This window comes from Pongo abelii, chromosome 16 (genome assembly GCF_028885655.2).
Source record: "Pongo abelii isolate AG06213 chromosome 16, NHGRI_mPonAbe1-v2.0_pri, whole genome shotgun sequence".
Classification (NCBI taxonomy): domain Eukaryota; kingdom Metazoa; phylum Chordata; class Mammalia; order Primates; family Hominidae; genus Pongo; species Pongo abelii.
In genome coordinates, this window is record NC_072001.2 from 34885087 (window position 1) to 34898669 (window position 13583).

General features: G+C 38.7%; 1 long non-coding RNA gene across 2 annotated transcripts in view; it reads left to right on the plus strand.

Moving 5' to 3' along the window:
• The first annotated feature begins 246 nt into the window (after positions 1–246).
• LOC129050456 (uncharacterized) overlaps positions 247–13583 on the plus strand; it is a 39561-nt gene continuing 26224 nt past the window's right edge. The window contains exons 1-2 of one of the 2 annotated variants that reach the window (XR_010137439.1): positions 247–357; positions 2975–3053. This is a non-coding gene — a long non-coding RNA (uncharacterized LOC129050456). Of the gene's footprint in view, positions 358–1913; positions 3054–13583 lie in introns of those variants that run through there. The other variant, XR_010137438.1, reaches the window with a different exon arrangement.

The following is a 13583-nucleotide window of genomic DNA, read 5'->3' on the forward strand; positions in this document are numbered from 1 at the left end:
ACATTGCATGCTTTGTTATTTGGTGTATAAAGATTCGCACCTTAGATCTTTTGTAGGTCATACAGTTTTTAGTTTAAAGGGAATCTTTTTCTGAAGAGTTTAGCCTTGAATTCTACTGAGATTTACATTGGCAATCCTGTTTGCATTTTGTTTGCCTTGTACAGCCATACTTTTATGCACTCCTTTCCTACTAATGTGTTTATTTTGCTTTTGATGTTGATACGTTTGTTCAACATACATTTTCAGATGCCCGAGTGTGCTCCAAGCACTGTCTAGTGTCAGGGATACAGCCCTGCCTTCATGGATCTTCTGGGCTGCTTGGGGAGACAGATAATAAACAAGTCAACGAATGAAAAAGTAACAACAAAATTTTAGTTCTGCTCTAATGTGGTAGCCATTCACTTCATGGGGGCTATGTAAATTAAAAATTAATAGTAGCTTACTCATTCAGCACGTATTGTCAGACACAATGGTACTTTCTGCACATGTATTGTATCCTTTGTTTCTTTTAACGACATGAGGTATGTATTGTTATTGGTCCTACTTGTTGTGCCTACCAGGCCCCAGGGTACTGTCTCCCTCACCCTCAACTGTGGGGGTAATTTTTAAAATAAAAGTTAAGGCCAGATGCAGTGGCTAATGCCTGTAATCCCAGCACTTTGGGAGGCCAAGGTGGGCAGATCAGTTGAGCTCAGGAGCTCAAAACCAGCCTGGACAACATGGCAAAACCCCGTTTTTACTAAAAATACAAAAATTAGCCAGGTGTGTGACACACACCTATAGTCCCGGCTACTTGGGAGGCTGAGTTTGGAGGATTACTTGAGCCCAGGAGGCATTGCAGTTAGTGGAGACTGAGCCACTGCTCTCTAGCTTGGATGATCCTGTCTCCAAAAAAAAAAAAAAAAATTAATTTAAATAAATATTTTGTTCCTCACTTGCATCTGTCATATTTTATGTGCTTGATAGTCATGTGTCTAGTGGATACTGGATTGAACAGTGCAGATGTGGGACATTTGTCAGTGCATGAAGGTTTGGTAAACAGTGGTGCCTTAGACGCTGTCATGGAGATGGGTTGTTTCTGAGGTACAGTGTCAAGTCACTGGGGGCACCTGGAGTGGTGACCTGAGAAAACCTGAATTTTGAGAAGGTATCTGTACTGTGAGGGTGTTGCCTACAGGGCATGTGGTACTTGTATTTAGGATTTTGGTAAAAAGTGACTATTCATAAGCTATTTAAAGTTTCTATTTTAAAAATATAGGATTTTTAGGTAGTGCATTTTCTTTTGTTGTAATAGGAATTTTTTGGTCATATTAGGAAAAATAACTGGCACGTTGATACATTTTTATTTTAGTTGATTAAATCTGGTAGCCGTTTTACTTTCATAGATTAAAAAATGGTTCAGTGTTTCAAAATATTTTGAGCTTGTCTTTGAAAAGAGATAGGCAGGTGCAATGGCTCAGTCCTGTAATCCCAGCAGTTTGGGAGGCTGAGATGGGAGGATTGTTTGTCAGGAGTTCAAGGCCAGCCTGGGCATCATAATAAGACCCCAATCTCTACAAAAGCTGAAAAAATTAGCTGAGCATGGTGGTGCACGCCTGTAGTCCCAGCTACTTGGGAGGTTGAGGTGGGAGGATGGCTTTTCCAATTATCCTACAGATATTTTTCAAAATGATTACTTTTAAACTATAATCTTTTTATTCAGAGGTGGGATGCTAACTCTACAATTGCCTAGAACTTCTTTAATTTGTGTACGTTAAGAAATTTTAATGGGCAATTTAATAAGTGTTGAAATTTCTAAGAATTATCTCTGTATGTTAGAGTTGTGATAACCCAGACCTTTTCCCTGTAGTGCTTCTCTGAGTCTGATTTGTTTTCCTCCATGGGTGCCACATAGGTTTATTTATTTATTTATTTATTTATTTATTTATTTTGAGACAGAATCTCGCTTTGTTGCCCAGGCTGGAGTGCAGTGCCGCGATCTCGGCTCATTGCAAGCTCCGCCTCCCAGGTTCATGCCATTCTTCTGCCTCAGCCTCCCAAGTAGCTGGGACTACAGGTGCTTGCCACCACACCCAGCTAAGTTTTTTGTATTTTTAGTAGAGACGGGATTTCACTGTGTTAGCCAGGATGGTCTCGATCTCCTGACATTGTGATCGCCCACCTCGGCTTCCCAAAGTGCTGGGATTACAGGTGTGAGCCGCCATGCCTGGCCACACATAGGTTTACTTTAAGAAGGTAAAAAATAAAAGCTGACTAAAGTACATACTGATTATCCCAGACAACATGCAGACATCACTAAATGAGTGCAGTTCTCATCAACTCACCATTCATTTCAATTAGAAAAAAAGTCATCAAAACTAATTTTTCTGTATGAAATACCTTTTCAAATCATACTGAATGTGATTTATTAATAGTGATTTATCAAATTCAGTTTTCTGCTGGATACTAAAGGAACACCTCATTAAGACTAGTGTTTATGCAAATAGTACAATACTGTAAAAAGTTTGGATTGTAAAAATTTCTTTTAAACTTAATGCATACAGATATGTTATTGTTCAGATATTTAGCACTTACATAGAAACTCACTGATCTACTAACAATTAGAAAAGAGACCTTTAGCCAAATGTCTCTGTATTCAGCAATAAAATGATTAATTACTGTTTTGCTCTTTTCTCTTGTTAAGGCTTTTAAAAAATTTTATTTTTCCTTTTACTATTACACCACAACTTGTTTAAATTTTGTTGCTATTGCAGAATTGCAGCAGACATTACAGTTCATGTCTCCCTGTGTATACGAGGGAGAGATTCTCTGGGCTGTGTAGATGCCCAGTGAATGGGGAATGTGGGCCTGACCTGTCACATTCAACTTTTGTTTCACCGTCTTATATCTAATGCTCATCGTTGCATAATGTAACTAGCTGGGGTTAGTTTCCTCAGTACCTACTCTTCAGAGCCTGTTTTCTCTCCATTTACAGACGGGCCAACGTTGCTTGGGTGATTGGTTTACTGGCTTCTCACACAACTGAGCTCCAGGAAAATACACCTGTTGTTGAGGTAATGTCTTTTATGACTGAAATGTGATGAATGACAAGAAATATTGTTGTTGATTCTGTAATTTAGAACATGCAGCTTTCCTTGACCTTCACTTGATTTTTCTTTGTGGGATTGTGGAAATTGTTCTAGAACTATCACCTCAACGGACCTTTAGGCTTAAACACAGCAGCTCATTTACAATGTAGTCCATCATTAAAATGGCACAGCAGAGTTAACAACGCTTGTGAACTCTACTCATCATTATTTCATTTGTTTTTCAATAAGACTTTTCATTTCCAGTTTTCTTATAGTCTGTCCAACATTTTGTTACAGCTAATGTATTTGCTAGTTAAATCATAGCTTATAATTCAAAATTCAAATTCTTCTGGCTTTTCACCTTGAATTTAGTGTTTTAGTATAAAAGATTACTTTCTACCTATTCTGTTAATGTATATTACACTTAATTGGTAATAGAGTTTTATCCCTTGAACTGGGAGAGGCTCAAGAGTCAGTGTAGGTGAAAAGAACCAAGACTTTTTATGGGACATAGCAAGAGGTCCTGAAGGAGGTTAAAAAGGGGTAAGGAGAGGGTATTTTGTAGAGCTGAAGCTGGTTGTGTGGTATTTGGGGCTTTAAGAGGAATTGGAAAACTTTCTGTGTCTGTGTTGTTATTGGGGGACCTGCCCCGATAATCACGTAGGTTCTTTTCTATTTTCCTAAGCGTCAGCTGGCTTGAGAAATAAAAGGACAGAGTACAAAAGAGAGAAATTTTAAAGATGGGTGTCTGGGGGAGACATCACACATTGGTGGGATCCGTGATGCCCCACAAGCCACAAAAACCAGCAATTTTTATTAGGGAGTTTCAAAAGGGGAGGGAGTAACGAATAGGTGTGGGTCACAGACATCAAGTACTTAACAGGGAAATAGAATATCACAAGGCAAGTGGAGGCAGGGTGAGATCACAGGACCACAGGACCGAGGCGAAATTAAAATTGCTAATGAAGTTTTGGGCACCATTGTCATTGATAACATCTTATCGGGAGACAGCGTTTTGAGATCAACCAGTCTGACCAAAATTTATTAGGTGGGAATTTCCTCTTCCTAATAAGCCTGGGAGCACTATGGGAGACTGGAGTTTATTTCACCCCTGCAGTCTCAACCGTAAGATACAGGTGTGCCCCAGGGGAGCCCATTCAGAGACCTCCCCTAGTTGCGCATTCTCTTTCTCAGGGATATCCCATGCTGAGAAAAAGAATTCAGCGATATTTCTCCCATTTGCTTTTGAAAGAAGAGAAATTGGCTCTGTTCTGCCGGGCTCACTGGCGGTCAGAGTTTAAGGTTATCTCTCTTATTCCCTGAACAATTGCTGTTATCCTGTTCTTTTTTCAGGGTGCCCACATATCGTATTGCTCAAACACACATGCTGTACAATTTTTGTAGTTAACGCAATTATTACAGGGTCCTGGAACAATATACATCCTCCTCAACTGACAGGATTAAGAGATTAAAGTAAAGACAGGCATAGGAAATCACAAGGGTATTGATTGGGGAAGTGGTAAGTGTCCATGAAATCTTTACAGTTTATGTTGAGAGATTGCAGTAAAAACAGGCATAAGAAATTACAAAAGTATTAATTTGGGGAACTAATAAATGTCCATAAAATCTTCATAATCCATGTTCTGTCATGGCTTCAGCCGGTTCCTCTGTTTGGGGTCCCTGACTTCCCGCAACATGTTGTCCACTATAGTAGCCAACTGGTATTTGCAGCCTTAAGAGAAATTGGAAACTTTTCTCTCTGTGCCGTTCACTGCAGTAGCCAATTGCTGGGATAGTATCCCAGCTGTCCTTACAGTGTCTGGGTGGAGATTAATTTAATTTCATTGTATTTCCCTTGCTTACAATTCTATCTCTATTTCCTGCAAATTGTTGGATATCTGAGCTACTAGTAAAATGCCACTAAGTCTAATTTTTTCCTTTTTGGTGGGGGCTTAAAATAAATGAATTGTGACCTATATGATTACCGATGGTACCCAACTTTGTTCTCAGAGATGTGTCGAGTAGATTTTTATCTAAAAGATAAGAGCATGTAGGGCAGTATTACCAGGAAGGTAAGAAGGCTTAGCATCTCAAAAATGGTTCCTTCTGATGGCTCAGAGCAAAAGGTCTCCAGTGAGATGGAGTAGCTGTAGGAGATGGGAGAGAACATAAAGTCCAAGAGGAAGTCCCAAGATTTTAGAGGATATTCCTGCATTGTCAGAGCAGGCATGTGTTGCTCAGGAGCTGTGAAGAAAGAGCCTCCGAATGTGTAAAATACGACTGTTGAATTAAATGATTCAGTAGTTGCAGTAGAGTATGGATACTTTAGGGAGCTGAGTTAGTGAATTTGAAGATCAGTTGGATGAATTCTCTTAGCATTCAGAAAGAAAGAGGATAAAGATTATGAACTAAAAAGGCATGAATGGTAGTTTCAGATTTGTTGCGCTATCCAGTATAGTAGCCACCAGCCACTGTAGCTATTGAGCACTTCAAGAACAGCTAGTTTGAATTGAGATGACCAACTTATAGAAAAGAATACTATGGGCACCCTGTAATTTCCAAACCCCATTGTTCTACTTGATCTTTTTCACAGCATATATCACCACCTGGCATTTTATGTATTTATTTCTCTTTCCACACTAGACTACAAGCTCCATTGGAACAGGGATTGTGAACTGTCTCATTCAACACTCCACCCCAGTGCCTAGACAGTGTCTTGTGTATATCTAGATACTGACAAATATTTCAAAATAAGTGAATGAAAGTGTATCAGTATTGTTGGGACTCCCTGTAGCAGGGCCTGGAAGATGGTATGTTTTGCTGCTGCATGATTTCTCAAGGGACTGGGCAGAGGGCATGTGAAGTAACCTGGGACCTGCTGGTCACCCTGGGTGATGTGCTGCCCTCATTCTACTGGTACTTGCTGTTGCAGCTGCTGCACTCCCACTTGGAGAGTTTGGTCCAGCAGTTCCCGAACCATATTTGTTACCTGTGCTCACTCAGGTTGAGTTCTGTGGCCAGTGTGTATTCTCAAAGTGTTTCTCCTACTCCAGTTGTACTTTGTCGACGTTGTATTATTCCTGGTCCTGCCTCAACTGAAAGGAAAGTGTGGGTGTTAATTCCCGAGGTTCTTGTTATATCTTTTATTCCAGTACTGTTCTCTTCATGGGTGTTTGCTGATGCTTTATTAATTTGAAATGCAAGAACTTAGGGAAAATCATACTTATTTCATTTAAAAAAATGGTGTGTACTGAACTATCTGGTGGACTGTTTTGTATCACACACATTGTATTGTGAACTACATTTGGTTGGATAGTAGGGAGCTTATATAATAACTTGAAATTGAGCCAGGTGCTCCTTTGTGATGCCATCTTAATTTTGTTATTTCTCAACACCTTTTAGTTCTTTAGTTCACTACTTTTAATGGCAAAAACTGTAATAACTTTTGCACCAACCTAATTCCTGCTGTGAGCAATTGGCTGTGATAATTTAAATAGCCACTAGAGGTCATTCAAGCACTAGAAAAAAGGTTGTGCAAGTTTTAAGAATTTATGTTTCAACTTCCAGAAGCAGGATCTGTGGAGGCTGAGCAGTTACATGGTACCATGTTTCATCTTTTTCCTGTTTTTTTAGAAGTTTCTGCTACAGGATGTGTGGCTCCATTCCATTGGTGATTTTTACTATTTGAGAGGAATCAGATGAATGAAAACCATTATAGCCTCTCCAGAAAAATTCAGTCAGCACCTAGCACATGATTTCAGGGGATCTGAAAACCCTCTGGAGTCCACTGGTGAATCTTTGGTTCAGAACTCCTGAGGCCAGGTTTCTGTAAAACTCAGTGTTGGGTGCTTGTAGATAATTTTTCAGTAATCAGTAACAAAATTTCAAGTGTAAGATAAATCCTGAATTCTCTATTAGGTTTACTATCAGTGAACAAGAAAAACTGTGGGTGAAGATCTTATAAGCACTTTATTTTAGTTTTTATTTTACTTATTTATTCATTTATTTTTTGAGACAGAGTCTCTCTGTGTTGCCCAGGCTGTAGTGTAGTGATGTGATCTCAGCTCGCTGCAACCTCTGCTTCCCGGGTTCAAGAGATTCTCAGCCTCAGCCTCATGAGTAGCTGGGACTGCAGCCTCATGCCACCATGTCCCACTAATTTTTGTATTTTTACTAGAGATAGGTTTTCACCATGTTGGCCAGGCTGGTCTTGAACCCCTGGCCTCAAGTGATCCACTTGCCTCGGCCTCTCAAAGTGCTGGGATTACAGGTGTGAGCCACTGCACCTGGCCCCTATAAGCATTTTAAAGGCATAGAACCTCATTTTGTTACTCACCTTTGTACCCCACAGTGCCGAGCCAGGAAAGTAATGTGTATTTCAGGCACTCAGTCAAAGCTGAAGGGTTTAATGAATGATTAAAAGAATGTTAGAAGAGTATGATGGTGTAATTTGTTACAAAGAGAAAGAAAAAATGAAGCAAAAATCTGTTTTACTGTCGTTGTAATATAATTTAAGTCTCTTTCATCTTATTCTCTCATCAGCAGCTACAGAAAATAACTGGTCATGATCTCCTTTATGCATTTAGAAGCCTTTATTGGCATCTGTATCTTTTTCACAGGAAAATATAACTATCTGAAGCTTATTTTCCTAGATAACACATTTACCAGTGTGTAATCATTGTGGTTTCTATATGTAATAATTTAAATAAATATTTCTCTTATTAAGCCAATATATTTAGTGTGAAGCATGCAGTGGATATATTATAGGAAATTTAATACAGACTCATCAAATGCAATAACTGAAAGGAATTTTTTTTTTTTCTTTTTTTGGTGACCAAGTCTCATTCTGTCAGCCAGGCTGGAATGCAGTGGCGTGATCTTGGCTCACTGCAATCTTCGTCACCCTGGTTCATGAAATTCTCCTGCCTCAGCCTCCCGAGTAGCCGGGATTACAGGCATGCACTGCCATACCCAGCTAATTTTTTTTTGTATTTTTAGTAGAGACAGGGTTTCACCATGTTGGTCAGGCTGGTCTGGAACTCTTGACCTCAAATAATCCACCCATCTCAGCCTCCCAAAGTGCTGGGATTACAGGCGTGAGCCACCATGCCCGGCCAGAAGGAATATTAACAGACATTTTAGGTTAACCCATTCACTAAATTTCTTTATTATTGGTTGGGCATGGTGACTCATGGGTGTAATCCCAGTACTTTGGGAGGCTGAGGTGGGAGGATAACTTGAACCTAGGAGTTTGAGACCAGCCTGGGCAACATGGTAGAGACTGGGTCTAGAGACCCTGTCTCTAGAAAAAATAGAAACAGTCTAGCGTGGTGGTGCGGATCTGTATTCCCAGCTACTCAGGAGGCTGAGACATGACCCTGGGAGGTTGAGGCTGCAGTGGGCTATTATCATGCTACTGCACTCCAGCTGGGCAACAGAGCAAGAGCCTGTCTCAAAATCTTTTTTTATTATTATGGAAAATTTCAACATATATAGAAGTAGAGAGACTAGAATAATGAGGTAGCATCATTCACTTCCAGCAATCATCAATACTGGCTAATCTTGTTTCATCTATGTCTCCTGCTTTCATTCTCCCTCTCCCTTTTTCTCCCCCTCTCTCTCTGACTGGAGTATTTTAAATAAAATGATATCATTTTATTAGCAAATATATTTTTCTGACAGAAAAAGATTAGAAAAATATATAACCACAATTTCATTATCACTCCCAATACGTTCAACGGTAGTCCCTGAATATCATGTAATACCCAGTTAGTGTTCAGATTTTCCTGATGGTTTCATACATGTCATTTTGTAATTTTTCTTTGAGCCAGGATTGTGTTTAGGTAATGGGATCCCTAAGTCTCTTAATTCCTGGTCTCTTTTTTTAGTGTCATTTATTTGTTACAAATTGTCCCTTGTGTTGGCCCAAATGGGAACATCAGAAGCTTTATTGCACCCTTTTGGTGTTATTTAACAGAGTCCTTTATCACCTGCCTCTCCTTTCTTGCACGTGGCTACTTATATGTGGACCCTTGTTGGTTCAGTGCTCTTTTGCGGGGATGGCTTAGGGAAATAGGAATTTTTCATAGTTGGTGCTGTATTTTTCCTATTACTTCATAGAAAGTGAGACAACTAAACATTATATGCCCCTATTAGAGGGGTTAAAGTTGATCACTGGAGTCAGATGTTGTCGGCCTTATTATAAATATTCCCATCACTCTTTTTTTTCTTCATATCCTCATCTGTGAGCCAGGAACTCATCACTCTTTTATAGTTTTAACATCAATCGATTATTGTCTACATGTAATAATCCTTTAGAGATGCAAAATGATAATTTTCTTATTCTGTAATTTCCTTTCTATTTGTAGTTGGAAGTTTTCTTACAGAAGAGCTTTCCCTGATCAACTATTTGGTTATCCTAAAATAGAATTTGTTTCTCAAGGCAGGGTAAATGCTTGATTGTTTCTCTTCATAGGTCAGTTTTCAGAATAAAGAGTTGGTACCATAGAAATCTCCGTAAATGTCCAGTGAGTTGGTACCTTAGAAATCTCCATAAATGTCCAGTGAAATTGATTTTATATTCTTAAGAACTTATAGATGTATATATGTATATGTATGTCATCTAGTCCTTTGCAGTCGTTAGTCTTTTTGATGCTTAAATTGTTTCCTCTCCATCCAGTGGGAGCCATTCAAGTTTGCTCCTTTTTCCCTTTGACATGAGCCTACTCCTGTCTCTGATAGCTTGTGGGCTTCTTGGCAGTGAGCTTTCACAGGCTTGTTTTGGGAATAGTCAGCCCCTAGTTTTGAAACCATTTCCATAAGTATTCTCATTTACTTTTTGTTAGAAGATGTAGTTAGAGAACGCAGTCTGCGTTCTCTAGGATTTTTTTTTTCTTGTAGAGCTTTTCAGAGGTCAGATCTGGGTACTATTGTTTCTTAAAAAGAGAAAAATTCTGAGTTTATTGATACCTTTCCAATTCAGATTTTTTTATTGAGATGGAGTTTCGCTCTTGTTGCCCAGGATGGAGTGCAATGGCATGATCTCGGGTCACCGCAACCTCTGCTTCCCTGTTTCAAGTGATTCTCCTGCCTCAGCCTCCCGAGTGGCTGGGATTACAGGCATGCACCATCATGCCTGACTAATTTTGTATTTTTAGTAGAGACGGGTTTCACCATGTTGGCCAGGCTGGTCTCAAACTCCTGAGCTCAGGTGATTTGCCCGCCTTGGCCTCCCAAGGTGCTAGGATTACAGATGTAAGCCACTGCACCTGGCTCCAATTCAGATTTAAAATTTGTTTTTACCTATTGATTTACAATTTTTATTTTTCTTCTCATAAGCTAAAAATCCTGGCTGGGTGCAGAGGCTCATACCTGTAATTCCAGCACTTTGGGAGCCGAGGCAGGTGGATCACTTGAGTTCAGAAGTTCAAGACCAGCTGGTCAACATGGCAAAATACCATCTTTACTAAAAACATAAAAATTAGCTGAGCATGGTGTTGCACACCTGTAATCCTGGCTTCTCGGGAGGCTGGGGCATGGGAATTGCTTGAACCCAGGAAGCAGTGGCTACTGGGATCACACCACTGTATTCGAGCCTTGGTAACAGAGTGAGACTCTGTCTCAAAAAAAAAAAAAAGAAAAATCTTGACCATTAATAACATTAACATAATGATCTTTTTTTTAACTTAAAGTTTAGAATAGTTTAAAAATAGTAGTACATGTATTGTTACTAACAACAAAACTACAAAGTACATTGTAAGTACTTTTTTTGCCTGGTGATATATCCCACTGGATGATACATACAGTCAAAACACTGAGTTTTAAAATCAATTTAAATAATTCTTCACTTCCTACTTCTGTCACCAATATGATATATAGTTATATATGTTTCCATTTTTTTTTTTAGATGTTTAGAGATGACTTTGTACTTTCTTTCTGGTATAAAAATTATAATTCTTTTTTATTGAAGTGTTAGAAATATACAGAAATATGTACAAGAGGTAAATGTACTGCTTAATGAATTATTGCCAAGTGTGAAAACCCAAGAAACTGCCACTGGGTCGAGAAACAGAACATTGAGTACGACGTTGCCAGCATACCCGGGGACCCTCTTGTGCCCTCTCCCAATCACTGTTCTCTCCGTTTGCACCAAAGGAAGTTACCATAACTTCCAACTCTATGATGATTTTGCCTGCTTTTGAATTTTATTTAAATTGAGTCATATGATATGTATACTTTGGTATCTGGCTTCTCTTATTTCATATTATGTTTATGGAATCATCCTTGTTGCAGGTATCTGTAGTTCATTTTTAGTGCATGAGTATACTACATCACTGGCAATGGGCATTTGGATTGTTTTCTGTATTTGGCTATTATAAACCTTGCATACACAATTTGATGCACTCGTGCAAGCTCTCTGTTGGGTATGTGTAGGAATAAAATTGGTAGATTATAGGACATGTGTGTGTTCAACTTTAGGGGGTAATCTAAACTGTTCTCCAAAAAGGTTGTAGAAGTTAAAATGCTTTGACTAATGAAAGAATGCTCAGTGCTCTATATTCTCTTTAATGTTTGGTGTTGGCATAAAATCATGTTAAATAAGTATTTACCAGTTTCCTCTTTGTTTTCAACATTAATGGTTATTGAGTTTGATATGACATCTGAAGATATGAGTATAGAATTTTTCTTCCTATCTCTATTAATTGGTGGATTATATTAATGGAATTCTTAAAAATAAATCACCCTTGCATCTTCAGAAGAAACAACTTGGTGCTCTCTATAATTCACTTTTGGAGTCTCTTTCCTAATTTTTTTTCTAGAATGATTCCTCTATTTTTTCTTGCCACATTACATTGACTCTTGGAGAGTCCAGGCTGTTTGTCCTGTAGAATGTTCTACATTCCAGATTTGTCTGCTTGCTTTTTCTTGGTATTGCTAACTTATTCCTCTAGTCCACACATTCCGTATAAAGTGTAAGTTAGGTCTGGAAGCTTCGTTAGATTCATGTTAAACCTTTTTTTTTTTTTGATAAGAACATACCATAGGTAATATTGGGTATTTAATATTTCAACTCATCAGGAAGCATGCAGTGTCAGGTTTTATTAGTTGCGCCTACTTTGACCACTTGATTAAAGTGGTGCTGCCAGAGAGCTCCATTGTAAAGGTACATCTTTTCCTTTGCAATGCCACTTTACCTTTCATGTGATGTATGCAATAAGAACATAATATTAAAAATCATGTAGATTATAACTGCTGTTTTAACATTTTTCTAGTATAAAACATACAATTTTAGTTCAGGAAATGTTAATCATTATATTGTCATTAATCGCCATTGCATTTTCTCTTTATTTTCAACAGATTATTACTATTTTTATTTTTGAGCTGGAGTTTCATTGCGTTGTTCAGGCTGGACTACAATGGCACAATCACAGCTCACTACTTGGGCTTAAGCCATCTTCCCACCTCAGCCTCCTAAGTAGCTAGTACTACAGGTGTTTGCCGCCATGCCCAGCTGTTTTTGTTTGTTCTTTTTTTTTGTAGAGATGTAGTCTTCCTATGTTGCCCAGGCTGGTCTTCTTAGTTTTAAAAATATCATTTTAGCCAAGCTTTATTGAATGCTTACTGTGTACCAGGTGCCAGGCTGGTCTTAAACTCCCGGGTTCAAGTGGTCCATCCATCTGAGCCTCCCAAATTATTGGGATTACAGGCATGAGCCATCACACCTGGCCTCAACAGATTATTAATTCACTATCACTATGATTGTTTTTGAAATTAATCTAACTTAATTTTTGTTTTTTGATGCAGAGTGTTGCTCTGTTGCCCAGAGTGCAGTAGCATGATCATGGCTCTGGCTCACTGCAACTTCACACTCCTGGGCTCAACTGACCCTCCCGCCTCAGCCTCCCTAGTAGCTGGGACTACAGGTCCCTGCCACCATGCGTGGCTAATGTTTTAATTTTTACTTTTAGTAGAGATGGTGTCTTGTATTATTTCCCAGGCTGGTCTCTAACTTCTGGTGACAAGCAATCCACCTGCCTCAGCCTTCCAAAGTGCTGGGATTACAGGCATGATCCACTGCACCTGACCTCTAATTAATTAATTAATTAATATATTTTAATGTATATTTTTTATTTCATTTTCTTTTGGAGTACAAGTGGTTTCTGATTACATGGATAAGCTGTATAACAGTGAAGTCTGAGTTTTTAGTGCACTGGTCACCCGAGTAGTGTAGATTGTGCTCAATATGTAATTTTTTAATTCTCTCTCCCCTCCCTCACTTGTGAGTCTCCAGTGTCCATTATAACACTCCGTATGCCTTTGCATACCCATAGCTTAGCTCCCACTTATAATTGGGAACATAAGATATTTGGATTTCTATTCCTGAGTTACTTCCTTAGAATAATGCTGGCCTCTAATTTAACTTCAAAAATTTATTTTACATTCTATGTCGTCATTTTTTTTTGTGGGATGATCACATTTTATGATTCAGTTCTTTAAAAGAGTAAAATATCATAA